This window comes from Monodelphis domestica, chromosome 3 (genome assembly GCF_027887165.1).
Source record: "Monodelphis domestica isolate mMonDom1 chromosome 3, mMonDom1.pri, whole genome shotgun sequence".
Taxonomy (NCBI): Eukaryota; Metazoa; Chordata; class Mammalia; order Didelphimorphia; family Didelphidae; genus Monodelphis; species Monodelphis domestica.
In genome coordinates this window covers 321,267,520-321,285,243 of record NC_077229.1, presented here as the reverse complement: position 1 = coordinate 321,285,243, position 17,724 = coordinate 321,267,520, and the positions used below count along the sequence as shown (strand labels likewise).

At 35.8% G+C, this 17,724-nt stretch overlaps 1 protein-coding gene across 9 annotated transcripts in view; it reads left to right on the top strand.

Annotated features, from left to right (window-relative positions):
• The window catches only part of NCOA2 (nuclear receptor coactivator 2), a 442,178-nt gene that overhangs the window by 93,665 nt on the left and 330,789 nt on the right, over window positions 1–17,724 (top strand). The window lies entirely within an intron of this gene.

The following is a 17,724-nucleotide window of genomic DNA, read 5'->3' as shown; positions in this document are numbered from 1 at the left end:
ATAGCTTGCATGACTCTAGGCAAGTCAAATTCCTCACTGAATTCAGTATCACCTATCTAAAATGGAGATATCATCTTACCCCCTCCCCCAGTCGTTGATAGGAATGTATAAATTCTTTGCAATTCTTAAAAGATTATGTAAATTTTAGCTACCATCATTATGATTACACATATCATTAAATGGATTCTCATATTTTATTCTGCTAAGGCTTTGTGAAGGTTGGGAAAATAAGAGAGTATCAAAGGATAAGGAAGATAGATAAAAGGTAGTGAAGTATTAGAAAGCTAACACAAATAGGAAAAGGCCATTAGAGCAAATGTTGCTATTTTAATTGTTTTAAATTTACTTTTTTTGACTTAACTATCTTTTCTCTCCTTCCCACTTCTGCTAAAGAAGAAGAAACAAAACCAAAAATCTTATAACAAATATGCATGGTCAAATGAAACAAATTCCCACACTAGCCTCATCCAAAAATCTATTTTGTTCTGCACCTTTGTCAGATTAAAGGGTAGCACAATTCACCTTCGTCCTCTGAAATCATGGTTAGTCATTGCAAGGGTCAGAGGTTGTTGGGGTTTTTTTAAAGCATTTTGACCATTACTTGTCTTCTTGCCTTTACAATGTTTTTGTTGTTATAAATTATCCTCCTGGTTCTGCTCCTTTCACTTTATAGCAATCCACACAAGTCTTTTTAGGTAACTCTAAAACCATTCTTTTCATCTTTTTTTATATAGCACAATAATATTCCTTACATTGATATACCATAAATTGTCCAGCCATTCGCTAATTCATAGGCATTCTCTTAGTTAATAGTCCTTTGCCATCATAAAAAGCTATAAATATTTTTGTACATGAGTCCTTTTCTCTTTGGATGTGGACCTAGTAAGTAGTACCTCTAGATAAAAGAGTAGGCACAGATTTGTGATTTGTGGGGCATAGTTCCAAATTGCATTCCAGAATTGTTAGACCAGTTCACAGCTCCATGAACAGAGCAATAATGTGCCTATTTTCCCACCATCTTCCAACATTTGTAATTTTCCTTTCTTATCAACTTTGTCAATCTAATGGGTATTAAATGGAACTTCAGAGTTGACTTCATGTGCATTCTTCTAATTATTAGTATCATGGAGCATGTTTTCAAATGATTATGGATAATCTGATTTCTTTCTTGAGAATTTCATATCTTTTGAACACATTATTTGAAGAGTGGCTCTTATTCTTATAAATTTGGATCAATTCCTTACATATCTTGGAAATGAGACCTTTATTAGAGAAACTTCTTATAAATTTTTTTCCAACTAATTGCTTCCCCTCTAATTTTTGTTACATTGGTTTTGTTTGTGCAAAACTATTTCGATTTATGAAATAAAAAAATGTCCCTTTTTCTTTTTTTGATCCTCTTTATTTTGTGTTTGGTTATGTACTATCAAAGAAGTTGTATTTTATTGGAATATAATGAGGGGAACTATTAAGAGCTTGGAAAACAGTTTTTGGTGAGCTTTATCCCCTCTCCACACTGACTCCATTATCTCTAATCCAGAACCCTCCCTTCATTTTTCATGAGTTAACAGGTACAGAAAAAACAAGTGATTTCTCTAAAGACATAGTATGAAACTAGTTGAGGACTGAATTCCAGATTTCTTGACTCTCAATATAGTGTTCTTTCCGTAATACCATAGAATACATGTAACTCTAGTTGTAAAATAAGCATTAATTATATAAAAATAAAAAATGTTAAAGTTAATTGTGTCTTAGGGAGTCAAAATTATTCAGAGACATGGAATTCATACAGGTTCTATTTAGTTCCTCTCACATAGTGCATGTTTAATAAATGCTTATTGATTGACAGACATAAATGATAACACTGTAATAACCACTTTTTGGCAAATAACTAATGAGTAGACAACTTAAACATGAAGGTAGCTAAGTAATATAAGAGGAAGAGATGATATTTAAACAAAAAGGCATGTTCAAGGACAAAAAAACTAGTATATCATATATCATAATGCCTGAGATTAAAAAAACATAATTTATACAAGAAGTAAATTTTAAACTCTAGAAAAATATCATAAAGAATAAAGTGAAACAAACCAACATGAACTTATTATAAAAAGAATTATTCTTTTTATTCATATAACCTGAGGATCTTAGAGTACTTAAATATAAATCTTCATAAAATCTTTTTCTATTCATTTTATAAATGAGTAAACTGAGGCAGAAAAAAAGATCCTTCTTAAAAAGAAAGCAAATGGGTAAAAACTTCAGGCTTCTGTTAACCATTTCATGAAAAGAATGCATTCTTTTAACCAGGCTTTTCAAAAAGAATATTCTTTGCTAAGCTATACACCCATATTTCTAATTTGAAAATATGGTCTCCATTTCTTTATGACTATAGGATTACAAGTTTAACACTGAAAGGGACTCTAGAAGTCACCTAGTTATGCCCTTTCATTTCATTAAAGAGAAATTAAATTATTTGTCTGAGGTTACACAGGAATTAGGTGTCACTACTAGGATTAAATCCCAGGTCATTGGACTCCAAATCCAGTTCTCTATCTACTCTTTCTTCATGGGACTGGGTTCAAAAGGGAATAGAAGGAAGAGAGCAGATTGGATAATAAGGGGCATTCTGCAGCTCTTTCATGATGACATATTGATCCCAACCCAATCTTTTTTTTTTTTCAATTTCTTGTTATATTCCCTTAAATTTTTTTTTAATCCATTTGTTTGTACTCCTCCCTTTCTCCCCTACCTGCACAAGAGAAGGCATTTGATTTTAAAAAGTGTGCATTTAAAACTATGTCATGAATATTTCTGTTCATCAATTCTTTCTCTGGAGATGGGCATTCACTATCATTCTTCAAATGATATTTCCGTTGCTGTATATACAATTTTCTTTTGGTTCTGCTCATTTCACTCTTCTTAATTTCTTGTAGATTAATTTTTTTTAGAAATCAGGTTAGTATTCATGGTAGTATTCCATCACAATCATATGCCATAGCTCATATAGCCATTTCCCAATTGATGGGCACTCCCTCAATTTCCAAAACCAACCTTTTGAAATGATGATAATTTACATTTGATATCAAATAGCTACAAATCTTGAAATACTATAAGCTCCAAATAATCATAATATGGGTAAGTACAAAAGACAATGGCCAGAGGTATGGAGGGAACAAGAAAGCCACAACATGCTATATTACCAACAGTAATTTGTATGCAAAAAGGGGCATGAGGAAAATCATCCAAGAAATGTATAATTGGAAAAGTAGGTGGGTAAAGTAAAAACTGATGTACAACCTTAGTGATCCAACCTTAGTTCTACACTAGAACCCACAAAATGTTAAAGTTGCCGAGGAAGGGCTTCAGTGTGTTGGAAATCGATTGTAGTCTTCCCTCATGTAGGAAATACCCACATCAATAAAATCACATATGCTAAAATATTGAAATATCTCTCTGAACATTAGTAGATTTCTAAATAGCGACCAAGTGAATTGATATTTTTCATTTTTCATACAGATGTTTTATGTCACACAGACATGGCCTAAATGATTTGACATTAATAAGTGACAAGAACAGAAAAGATCTTGGATCATCAAAGCTGTTTTATGCAATGCTACTGCACAGTCTTGTCCAAAGTTGATGTAATTATTTTAGAAATGTTACCTCAATGAAAATTGACTTCTCTATGTGCAGCTCCCCAATCATGCCAAGTTAATCTCTTAAAATTTTCTCAACTCTGACAACTTATAAAACACCTAAGCCAAATGAAATAAATCAAATAAATAGAATGGCATAATGGAGGGTTAAATATAGACCAAGACAAATGAGTAAGATTCAATTAAGTAAATGCTATACATATGTCTAGTTTTGGTGGGCTAAGCTAATACATTTTGAGTTATTTTAATATAAGGCTGAATTGATTCATCTAACAGTGCAATTGAACAAAACAGAATAAAGGAAAGGACTAGAACTAATTTCTTAGAAAAATACAATGGAAAATAATTTCTTTGTCAAAACTAAAGCTTAAGTTATATACTTTAAATAAAAGTAGATGAAGAAGACCTGAATTTAAATCCTGGCTCTGTTATTTATTTCTTATGTGACCTTGGAAAAGTCACTTAATTGCTTTGGATATATACAGATATTTAAACTTGAATATTCCCCCCACAGATGCCCCTTCCAACTTTTCTAGCCTTATTATATCTTACATTCCCTTAGGCATCTTTCAACCAGTAATACTGGCCTCCTGGCTATTCCACAAACAAGACCTTCCACCTCTCTGCTCCAGGCATTTTCTCTAGCTGTTCCTCATGTCTGGAATGCTTGCCCTCCTTATCTCTTCTTCCTGGCTTTGCTGGCTTTCTTCAAGTCCTAAATAAAGTTCCAGTTTCTATAGGAAGTTTTTTCTAATCCTTCTTCATTCTAGTGCCATTCCTCTGTTGATTATTTCCCGTTTATCCTGTATGCATTTTATTTGCACAGTGCTTGTTTGCATGTTGTCTATTTTGTTCAATTGTGGTTATACCTCCCCAGAGCTTAGCACAGTGCCTGGTACATAGTAGGCAGTGAATAAATGCTTATTGACTGACTATATACTGAAAAACATTTCAGATATTTGGAATCATCTGGATGATAGTCTAAAGTTTTCACTTCTCATATCAATGTTTGCATCATTTAGTTTCATTCTTATTCCTGGTATCACTTCTCACATTTTGTCAATGGAAGTTACACATTTAATGATGAGTACCCAAAAAGTGCATTGGACTAGGCAATGTGGGGAATTACAAAGGAAGTAGAAGACATAGCCCCTCTTCCATGCTTACTATTTATCTACATTAAAAAGGCTTCACATGAAAATATGCAATCCTGGGGACATTTTAGGGTTGCTTTGCTTTTGACTAAGACAAAAATTTCCTTTAGAGATGTAGTCCTGTGTCAAAATGATGGCAAGTAGCTGGATTCTTTGATTTTTCTGGTTGTGCATCTATCATGAAAAACTTTGTTAAATGTCTTGCTGAAATCCAGATATAGGATGCTTACAGCATTCCTTTGTTCTATTAATCTAATAACAACATAAAAAATAGGAATTATTATAACGTGATATAACTTTCCAGTGAATCATTGTGATAGTTATATGGAAACACTGATTTTCTAATTATTCCCAAACTATCGCATATAGTCGTCCATATTTAGACAGCCTAAGCCATGTTTCATTCTATTCTTCCCTCCTCATCTTTCTGGTTGCCTTGATGCCTTATCTGTCTTCTGTTTTTCTCCCTCCCCTCTTCATCCTCCTAACCCTCCTTTCCAGTTCTGGAACTGTAATCAAAGAAATACCACCTTTGGTATTGTAAAGGATCTATTGTCTTCTCTGTTACTTCACTCACCATCTCTGTAACTTTCTAACCCCAAATATACCTCTCTAACCACTTCTTCCCAATATGGGCTATCTCCCCCTTTTAGAATGAAAGCAGGAGCCATCTTTGTTTTTGCATTTTGTTCTTAAACCTTTATCTTCCATCTTTGAATCAATTGGTTCTAAGCCAGAAGAGCTGTAAGGGCTAGGCAATGGGAGTTAAATGACTTGCCCAGGATCACATAACTAGAAAGTGTCTGAGGTCAAATTTGAACCTAGGACCTCCCTGCTCAAGGCCCTGCTCTCAATCAGCTGAGTCTCATAGCTGCCCCTTGTTCTTTGCATTTGTATCCTCAATGTTTAGAGTACTTGGCATATAGTAAGCATTTACTAAATACTTTTTCATACCTTCTTCCATCTGTTTAGTGATCTGTTTTAGAATTTTGTCAAAGATTGTAAGACATTTGTTAGTCTTCAACCTATTTTCCCTGTCCCCCATTTTTACAGAAAAAGAATACTAGTTCATCCTTCAAGGCTTTTGTCTTCTTTCATTCTTCCTGGTCACAATCTCTAGAGATTTACATTACTTCTACTTTTCTAACTAGTTATTTTAATTGTTGGATATTGTCAAGTTTAGAGGGGCTATTCTAGTTATACTTATTACTTTCTGAAGTATTTCATGCTTCTAATCAAGATGTTTCCACAGCTTGGACTAAAAATAAAACAATCTATTACAGCATTCTTGTCACATAAGAATCCAGCATCATGAAGAATAGAGACCAAAAATACAAAAATGCTGATGTCTAGGGAAATAATAGCAAAAGATAAAATATGTGTACTATAATCTCTCCGGAATTAAATTTCATTGTAACCTTGTTTCTACTGAAGCCTGGGGTCTTTGCCTCAGGGACACTCCTTTGACATTTTTAAGGGGATGTGCCTTCTGATTGTTGGAGAGAACAGTGTGCCTCACAACTATGTAGGTGGAGAAAGGACGCATTTCCTTCAATCATTTGGATACATTGTTTGAAAGAGCACAGAGTGACAAAATTCAACCTTTCACAGACAGATGGGAAAGCTTGCCCTCCTCAGACCTACAGAGTGGACTCCCTTAGTTGGAATCATTTCCCTCTTCTTTGGGTGAGCTAAACTGTTTATCTTAATCCAAGATTAAGAACTCCTTTAATATTCTAGATTTTGCTACCTAATTGCATAACTACTTGGATTTCTATTTGTTGTTTACTTTGATAAAAAAGAAAAAAAGGTTTATTAGGTATTGGCGATAGTCTTTTGTGAAAACATCATCTTTGAGAGAGATCAGAGATAGTAGTTTGTATTCTGAACCCAGACTCCTGTCTTTAGACTAGAAATATTTGAGAGATGACAGGTAAACATAGCTCTATCCTAATATCTAGCTTGAAAATTGGAGGAAAGATCTTGATCCTGGGTCCTACCTAACTCTTCCCCTAGCTAGGCTGCTGGTGATCCTGGAATGGTCTTTTTTTTCTATTCTGCAAAGGTGGGCTAGATCCCAGCTTATATCTCTTGATGCCACCAACAAACCAAGTTTATATATTAGATAGCTACCCACATACATATATCTAACAAATAGAAAACAACATAAAATAAGATATGTAAAGTACAAACATGAAATTACTGTTCTAACCTTGTCCTGGTAAAACATGAGTTGTTTCTTTTCAAGGGAGGGAAAAGAATCCAAAGTAGCAAAAGGAAATCTAGACTTGAGTGAAGAGTTTTGGAAGGTAAACAAAAGTGATTCAAAGAAGGAAAAGAAGGAGGACCATGGAACTTTTTCACATTGCTTATTCATAGTTCATAGGTTATTCCAGGGAAGATAAAACTATATCCTCTGAATATAAAGCAGCTTCATGTGCTCCACAAAATGATGAGGTTCCTAAGATTCTGACTTGGCAAAGGGTATTTAATATAGTCACTAGAAACTTTTTAAAAGAATCTAGTTGGCCTTTAGGTCCTTGCTGTTCAGCTATTTAGAAAGGAACCATCAAGATCAATGCTTTCTTCGTAGAAGGCATATCTGGACTATGACAAAAATTGTCCCAAGATTTGTCAAATGACCAATGACCTATAATCCACTTCTGATGGTTCAGGTTGGGACAAATAATATTGTCAGAAGAATCCCAGAGAGGATTTCAAAGTCCTGGATTAGTATTGCTTTCATCATAGTTACCAATCAAAGTAGTGTCTTCAGAAAGAAAAGGAAGGTGGAAATAAAGGGGTGGGGAGAATAGCATTTTATATTATGAAGGTGTGTACCTACTCACTTCTTTGTGGAAATCCATGAACCGGATGGGTTAAGTACCAGAGGAACATCTGGGGAAAGACCAGGGATGGGAGAAACAGAAGCAACATTGTGGTGGGAGTATACTACTAACTTCCTGGCTAAAATGAGGAAATGAATGAGGAGTTTCAAAAGCAGATTAGAATATTGGCACAGAATTGTTATAGGGACTTCAACTCCTCTGACATCTGCTTAGAGTTTCTCTGCACAGCAAAGCAGTTGGGAAATTCTTTGCTTGTCCTGCTGATGACAATTACATCCTCCAGAAGGGGGAGGAAATGACTATGAAGACTGTTCTTCTCATCTTGATTCTCACTCATAAGCAAGAATAGGTTGCCAAAGTAGAAATGATAGAAACTTTGGGAGAAGTGATTGTATTATCTTATAGTTCCCAATACTATCAGTGGGAAAGCAGTTTTTTTAGTGGGTTAGGAAAGTAGGACAAAAGTGACCATCTTCATCCTGTTCCCTCTAATACTGCTAAGTGATTGATCCTGGTAATTTGTATGACTCAGGCATTAACAGTCAGGGGCATGATGGAATTTGAAGGGAATTTTCTCATTCCACTCATATCATTATGTAATATGAAAAAAAAGAAGACAGAAGAGGAGGAGGGGAAAAAAGGAAGAGAAATCCAAGAAGACTGAACCCTAAGGTATAAGCAAAGGATTTCAAAAGATAAGCTTGACCTAAGGGTTCTTTTTGTTGGTCTGAATGTCACAAAAGAGCTGGAAGAGCCTTTAGGCTTTGGACTTGATGCAAAGAAAAAGCTATGACAGCTTCCCTGTGGGGAAGAAGCCACATAGTAGCTATAATTCAGAAGAAAACCAGAAGATGTAACAATTCATTAGAGAAACAGCAATAGACAACCACTCACAACTCAATGGAGTCCAACTTTGGTTTGGTAGAGAAAGTAGACCAGCAGGGGACATCAACAACTTTGGAAGCAGATTCCATGAGTGGCAGCCCTAGGACCATGAGTTGTCCTAGTTATGTATTTTCCCTGCATGTGTTTCCTAGCTATATGTGTTCCCTATTCTTGTTCTTTTTCCCAGTGGTAACATAGGAATCTCTGGAAGGGTGTGCCTTTGCTTGTACGACAAAAGATTTTTCTTATTACTTTGTGATTTTACTTAATTAAATGCCTTTTGTTTTGAATTAATATTTCTTCTGGTTTGATCTGGTGAAGAAGAAATATTAGACTCTTCAACTGTTGGGTCTTTTTAATAAATTCATTTTTATTTTTATTCAGAATTTAACAAACATCAAATAGGATGGACATTTGCATATGCCTAGTAGGATAGGAAGAATTGAATATGAACTGTAGGTCTCTAGATTAATCAATTTTCTTTTTTTAAGTATAGAATAAGAACAAAACCTATGGCTTTCAAAGTTTTCTGATTGTCTTGTGTTTCTGGCTTTGTTTTTCTTTTTCTCCCCATATTGAAAAAAAAATGCCCCAAAGAGCCTCTTTTGTTTCTTTTTCTTTCTTTCTTTTTTTTTGGCTACACTATCCCTATCTCTCTGCTCTCCCAGTACTATCCCCATTGGGTAAAAAGAAAGAAGGAAAGCCCTTGTAACAAATACACATTGTTAAGTAAAACAAATTCTCACATTGGCTGGGTCCAAGAATGTATGTTTTATTTTGCATTTGGAGTCAATAATAACCTTTCTGTTAAGAGATGGTTAAAGTTAGTTCTCTCTGGAATAGTGGTCTTTTATTGCATTGATCAGAATTCAAGGCCTTCAGTTGTTTTTCTTTATAATATTAATGAATAAATTATTCTTCAGGTTCTGCTGACTTCATTTTGTATCAATTCATACAAGTTTTCCCAGGTTTCTCTGAAGTAGTCCATTTCATCAATTCTTATGGTGCAACAATATTCTATTATATTCATAGTGTATATAGATACACACATACCATAATTTGCTTAGATATTTCCTTGGTTTCCAGATCTTTTCTAAGCCGTGATTTTGAATAGATGTTGATCCAAAAATTTACCTTAAAGCTATTTAAAGTAGAATTTTAAGGGGACCTTGAAATCTCAAGGTGCACATTCTTTAGACAATATTCAAAAAGATTGAACGAAACTATCTTTAAAATGAAACAGTTATTGAGAAAGAAATGGGAAGCAATGATTCACATTACGGACCCAAGGCAATGTTCCCAATATTTACAGAGAGAAATGTGTGGCCATGTCTCAGGTCATAGACCAGAGACAGACTGACCTCTGGCACAGCCTAATGTGGGGCACCACCTCAAGTCATTGACCCAAGACAAAATGCCCCAAAATTCACAGAAAAAAATCCCTTATTTATAGGAGAATCCTGATTTAGTCAAACCTCCCTGAAGGGATTGAAACAAATTTACTACTGTTGGATACAGGTTTTAATCCAGAAATAAAGGGCAGGAATATTAAATTGTTTAGCTTTAGGTGGATACAAAGAGAGGAGGACCTTAGGGCTGGATTACCTGGGAGGCCTGAACAATGGATACAAGAAGATTATTCTAGCCATTGGGCTTTTACCTCCAGAGAGAAGCCTCCTATACAATGGGAGAGATGTCTGAGACACCTAAAACAAAAGGGGATTTAAGATTTGATCATTGAGTACTTCAGGGTCAATCTGGGATATCTCCCTAAGGCAAGTTCCCAAACTAACTCCAAAGACCCAACCTAAAACACTTAAAGCTGTAAAGCTTTTGTCCTGTTGAGAGAAGGATGGGGATTGGATAATCTTGTCTTGAAGAGAGGATGGGGGGAGGGGCAGGGAAACAACTTCTTGAAGATATTGATAACTATTAATAACTTGAAAATAACATCCCAGTTTCTTACTCCACACAAAGCTGAGGTAACTCTCAGGACTCTACAGTTAAGGAGGACCAGAATTAAATTAATAAATATGTATGGGAGCAGCTGGGTATCTCAGTAGTTGGAGAGCCAGGTCCAGAGACTGGAGGTCCTGGGTTCAAATGTGGCCTCAGACACTTCCTATCTGTGTGACCCTGGGCAAGTCACTTGACCCCCATTGCCTAGCCCTTACCACTCTTCTGCCTTGGAAGCAATATGCAGTATTGGTTCTAAGTTGGAAGGGAAAGGTTTAAAAAAATAAATAAATATGTATAATGCTAAACACAGATTGACACACATCTTAAAAGAGTGGGTTTCAGAGCCATGGTACAATTCTACAAAAAAGATTCTACAGAAAACATATTTATGAATGATATTAAGAAAAAAATTCTGATAACAAAACAAATTATGAAGAAAATTGGCAACTGTCTACAGAGACCCATATGGCTGCATGGGGAAACCTATTGGCCTGCTAGATTTATTTAAAGTAGGTTTTTTAAAAAACATTGAAAATGTTTTAAATTAAAAAATAAGTTTTTGGAAGACTTACTACAGCAAGGAGAAATAAAGAGAGACAACTGGGAATAAATATGAGAGGCAATATAATACTATAAAAAGAAAAAGAATGTCAAGAATGAGAAAAGACTAAATAAATCAAGTTTGCACTGAATGATTAGGAAAACATAAAGGGCTTTTTTGTATCCTAGATCTATCATTCAACTTATTTAATATGCCGAGGTCAAGAAGATGGTTAAAGAAAAGATAGTACAACTAGGAAGTAGAAAGGATCATCAAGGACAATGGAAAGAAAACAGTACTATTCACCTATTTTCCATCTGGTTTGGCTACCAAAGATACACTGGGGGAGCCAGTGAATAGAGAGCCAACCCTAGAGATGAGAGGTCCTAGGTTTCAATCTGGCCTCAGATACTTCCTTAGCTATGGAACCCTGGGCAAGTCACTTGACCCCTATTGCCTAACCCATACTGCTCTTCTGCTTTAGAACCAGTATACAATATTGATTCTAAGGCGGAAGGTAAGGGTTTAAAAAAAAATAGAGGTCTCTGTGACCAGCCTGATAGACCCTCTATCAGCCCCTCTCCTATATTGTACTTTGTCTACTATATTGTGCATTATTATATATAATGTGTGACATTCAGTATCAAAGGATGCTCTGGGGGTATAATCCAAAAGTCGTAAGGCTTCTCAAAATCTCTGCAATATAAAAGACATAACTTGAGATATATATAACTGGAAAAGGAGATGCTCCACTCATAAAACAATTGTAGAGGATAACAGATGGACAACTCCAAGTGTTGCAATAGTATCCATGAAATTTTTTTTTAAACCAGATGAAGCTCTTTAGTGTATTAGGTTGATTATGGGGGAATTATGGAAGATGAAGGACAAGAATTGACTAGTGAAACAAATACTCCACATGATGAAATCATAGATCAGTTGAAGTAAAAGCAAATGCCTACTTTGGGAAGTTCTTCAATCTATTTCAGGAATGGATTTGTACAACTTTGTATTCCTTCTGGTCTCTCTCACTATTCCTTACACATAGTAGATGTACCACAAATATTTGTTGAATGAGTAAGTCAAATTCAGAAATGTTTGTTGTACACAGTTAATGTGGAATTGTTTTATATGATCATACATGTACACCCCAGATGGAGTTGTTGCCGTCCAAGGAGAAAGAAGGGAGGGAAACAAACTTGGATCTCGAAGTTAAAGAAAATGTATGTTGAAAATTGTTATTACATGTAATTGGATAAGAAAAAATCTTAACAAAAGAAAACAAGGAAAAAAAGAAATGTTTATTGTATAAGTTAGTAGGTTGTGATATGCTTTTATCCTGCAGAAATTAAAGGTCATTTTGGTTATTATTTGTTTGACAATATGGATAATATATACAGTTCAAGCAGGGGTGTGCTGGTAAATGTTTATACCTGTTCTCTCTGGGGAGAGGGGGGTGGGGAATGGTGATACACTTTAAAGTTTTATCAGCTTTAACATTTTATCAGTTTCTTAAGTCTAGACAATCAACAAACAATAAATCACACCCTGATTTATAATGTTTTTCCATTTCAAAGATGTAAATGTTCACACTAATAATTTAACAATCAACTCTTGAGCCAATATGAACTGTTATGAGTACATCCCTGAATTCAAGTCAAAGTAAATTTGGGACTGTAAATGATTTTTAAATATTATAAACCTTTGAGTTAACAGTGCAATATAATATCCATGAAAGCTAAAGTGATCTTTCACATTGTGAGAGGTAAAAGTTCCAAGAATTAGGGAGTAGTAACCTCATAGTTCTCTACCCTTTTTAGTCCACATCTAGGGCATTTCCTTTGCTTCCAGGTACCAGATTTTAGGGAGTAATAGAGACTATCCAGAAGAATGTGACCAGGATGGTGAAGGACCTTGAGTTCAGGCCAAATGCAAATCAGCTCAAGGAAATGGAAATGTTTAACCTTGAGAAAAGAAGTTAGTGGAGAGAAAGGTGAAAGAAAGTTGTGTGAAAATATTTGAAGGGCTGTCAAGTGAAAGAAAAATTAGACAATCTGCTTGACTCCTTGAGCTGAATTGGAGCAAGAGGCAGATTTAAACTTTACGTAAAGAAAAAAAAAACCCTCTTAACTGACCAAAGATGGAATGAGGTGCCTAGAGAGGTAGTTGTCTTCAGGCAAGGGCTGGATGATTGCTTTTTGAGTTTGCTATAGAGAATATTCTTATTCAGGTATGCATTGGACTAGACTGTATACACACACACACACACAAACACATAAAAAACACATAAAACCATAACTTTCTTTCTTAGACTCAATACTAAGCCTCTGTTCTAAGGCAGAAAAGTAGCAAGAGCTAGGCAATTGGGTAAGTGATTTGCCGGGGATCATACAGCTGGGAAGTATCTGAGGCTAGATTTGAACTGTCAATGTGTAATCTAGAAGCCCCCAAACTTGTAGCCTAGAAAGATTTAGTGAACCCCAGTTTACTTAGCTTAAAGGTGAAAACCTCAGGCTTGACCTTGTCACATGAGAGTTCCTCCCTGAGGGAAAGTCTTACTTCACCAGTCTCAGACTAACAATAGACTTTAAGGTAGTTTGAGGGGGAATAGCTAATCCCAGCAGATGTTAAGGATCTCTTTTTGTCCCAATGGTTTTCCCCCTTAGGCCAAAGTCCTTTACCCAGATGGTTGTAGCCCTGGCCTGCATCTTTCCCATTTGGGTCCATTGTAAAGCATCAGCCCCTCACTGTTATTCCTGTCTGGAACTCCTCATTTTCCTTTCTTACCATTGTAAAGTCAATCTACTGTCCCTCTCATCCTCAGCCCCCTTATTTCACCTAGAAAGGTATTTAAACTCCCCAACTTTAATGGCTCCTTGAAATTGTCCAATCTAGCTCGGTTTGCTTTCCCAGGGGTCAGTGTCCAGAGCGACCAATGTTCAATCCTGGGACTCAACCCCTTTCCTTTAATTAGAGAGTGTTTTTTCTGACTATTTAGTAGTTTTGGGTTTTTTCTAAGTCAACAGAACCTAAGACATCCTGTCTCTAGACCTGGCCCTCAATCCCCTGAGTCACTTAGGTGTCCCCTACTCTTCTTCACATTTTCTGTGCCAAACTGATCTGCTTATTTTTACAACACCAAGATCTCCATTTAAAGGCTCCAGGCCATAGCCAGGCAGTCCCTCATGCCCAAAATACACCCCTATTTCACCTCCCACTCCAATCACTTCTGCTTCTCAAAATCATTTTGTTGCTTTAAGATTCTACCAAAAAAATATCCCTATGAAGGCTTTCCTGAGCTCACAATTGTTAGGATCCTTCACTTTTCAGATCATGTCATGTTTATTATACCTAACTATGTAAATTGTGTCTTTCAAGTAAAATGTAAGCTCTCTGAGGACAGGGACTACTTCATGATCGCCCTAATTAATGAAAATTAAGGTCCTAAAGGTTTAGCTGTGAATGGAAACTCAGGAAGTCTTGGGCAGGACCATAGAACTTGTTAGGCTTGTTTATGGGTCTGATGGTGGATGAGCTGACTTGTTTGTGGGTCTGGCTATAGATGAGTGACTTGTTCCACCTGTTCCCAGAGTCAGTCATTCTCTTGAAGGGAAACAATCTGCTCTCAGAGGAAGCTTTTTTCCTACCAAGGAATGGCCAGGCTGATGTTGTTGTTGTTCATCCTTCATTTTTGAAGAAGACCAATGATAACACGTTGAAATGAGGGATGTCTTAACTTGCTGTAAATTGGACTTTAGTGAGGCAGAACTGTGCAAAATCTCCAGCCTCCCTGCCTTTTCCAGAGTCACTGAAGTCCAGTGGCAAGACAAAAGTGAGGACAAAAGTCAAAACTGGAGCCCAGAGCCAGTGCTCATATGCCTCCCCCCATCCATCCCATTTTTGACCCTTCTTATTCAGTGTTCCTGCAGCTCCATCACATTCTACTGAAATGCCTGAAAGCCAGCAACCAGGTCTCTATCATTTCTAGGCCACAGAGTCCAAGTTTATAGTCTCCTGTTGTGAAACCCTATGGATGGGACTGGCATGAGTACAGAAGATCAGAGACAGGTCACGTTCCTGGAGAATGAATCAGTCAAAGGCAAAGCAGCAATGGGAATCACCGAGACTGTAGAGGGGAAAGGAGGCCAGGTTACTAGAAGTCCTGGGAGCCAGGATCTGATAGCTGGAAGTATTTGATGCTATGCTGGCATTGTAGCCTTTTACCCTGGGGGACAATTCTTCCCCCTATCCTAGAGTCCTCAAAACGCTGTACAGATCCCCTGTGTGACTCATACATTAATGATTGATAATTTGTCTTCTGAGTTTTCTCCTACACTTGGTCTTGAACTGGGACTTGGATCTAGTTAAAATTTTTATTGTATACACAGAGTATTCTGTCTATATCATTACAACACATTATTCACTTGGAAGAACTTGTTTTTATTTTATTTTAAGAGTAGTTATTATTCTTTCCTTTATTTGGGGGTTTATTTTTTCCCAACATTGTTACTTAATTTTTTTTTTAAACCCTTAACCCTCCGTCTTGGAGTCAATACTGTGTATTGGCAGAAGAGTGGTAAGGGCTAGGCAATGGGGGTCAAGTGACTTGCCCAGGGTCACATAGCTGGGAAGTGTCTGAGGCCAGATTTGAACTTAGGACCTCCCATCTCTAGGCCTGGCTCTCAATCCACTGAGCTATCCAGCTGCCCCCTGTTACTTAATTTTTAAAAATTTAGTAACTTTTTTTCTCAATTGCATGTAGAAACAATTTTAGCATTCATTTTCATACAGTGGGATTCCATCTTCTTTCTCTCTCTCCCTACCATATCCCCTTCTTCAGAGGGAAAGCAATTTGATATAGGGGATACATGTGCTATCATGCAGTACATCTTTCCATATTCATTACAATACTGTGACTTTAAAAGAACCCTAAATCCAGAGGGCTTACTATGGGAATTCAGGGATTTTAGAGTTATGTTTATTATAGAGATCAGTAAATACATTCTTCAGTTGTTTTGTACATGAAATTATGCACTTATCTAAAAAATTTCAGATTTTTCAAAGAGATTAATCTTTTAGGGCAGATTTCTTGAAATATATCAAACTTCTGCCTCCCTTTCACAATGCTTACTTTAGTGCTCCACATACCATCTCTGCTCAATTAAGGTTTTGTTTTTTTTTACTAAAGAACTATTAAGTTCCAGGTATTTATTTTTCCTTTTGGAAATGTGATTTTAGCATAAGTATGAAGAATTTTTACCCATAAAATTTGATGGGAGAAAATATTAAAATAAGCTATAAGTTTAGTTTGCTAACTGTCTTAAAGAAGAAATTGAGATATGGTAAAAACTTTTAAAAGTATAGGCTCAGATTTTTAAAATAAGGAATACAGAAATAAGAATATTTCTTTTTGACCTTTTCATCAGTTAATGTGGAATGTAATTATTAAAGCATGTTTCTTAGTATATGTAAACTACCAAGTTCCCAGTCAAAGACATACATGAGTTTATCATTTTAAAAACACATACCCACCACACATGAATTTCTCAAAAGAAGCTAAGGCAAATTAATTCATATTTTCAGATTGCTTTTTAATTTCCAAGAGATTGAATTAAGTTTTAGGAGAAAAAGGGCACACTGAGCCCTCTCACTGATTATTCTAAAGATATGCAAAGTCAGGAACATAAAGTTGTGTGGGGCAAAGATGTCATAACTTGGGAAAAGTGGTGGTTTGTGTTATAAAATCTTTGTCCTATATCATCCACAGATGTGAATTTAAATAACTTTTCACATATGGTAGGAAGAGAGCACCTTCCAAAGGTTAGGTCATTAATAAATACTTTAATGTTTATAAAATTATTCTTTGGAAGAAATATGTAACATGTTTTAAACTTTAAAAGTCCAAGGGGCTGTTGTTTTGCTTTTTGCAATTTTACTCTTTCTTTTGTAACCGTAGGTAAATTCAAGTTTTACCTGAGTAAGGAGCTGTTAGCACTTATTGGAAACAGGCCTGGTTATTAAATCCCTATCTTCTATTACACATATTAAGGGTGTGTTTGTGTGTGAGAGTGAAAAAAAATGCTTTCTTGGGTTTTTGCTAGCAATATTTAAGTTTTATATTGTGGCATTTTTAGATTACTTGGAAAACTTTTTCATTTTATACTTTGACAACATCAATTTATGTTGATGGATTTATACTCTCAATTGTATTAATACTACCTCCACTTAAGCAAATTGCAAATTGACTATACTTTTGTCATTATCATCCCAGTCTCTCTAGACATTTTCTATGGAGGAGAAGTTCTTAACCTGGTATCTGTGAACTTGTTTTTAAAAATACTGTGATAGCTCTATTTCAGTGTAATTAGTATCCTTTGAAATGCTGTATTTATTTTATTTTATGCACTTAAAAATATGATTCTGAGAAGAGATCTATAAGTTTCACCTAATATCTGCTGCCATGTCTGATTTCAACTGATTTCAAGCTGCCCCTCCTTGGATAAGCTCCTCACCTTTCTGCTAACTCATCTTGATTGACACTACCTCCTTTAGTCTCCTCTCCTCTCTGAAGGAGGGCTAGAGTGGAGTACCAAATTCCTCCCAATGCCTTTCTTTTTTTTTTTTAAACCCTTACCTTCTGTCTTGGAGTCAATACTGTGTATTGGCTCCAAGGCAGA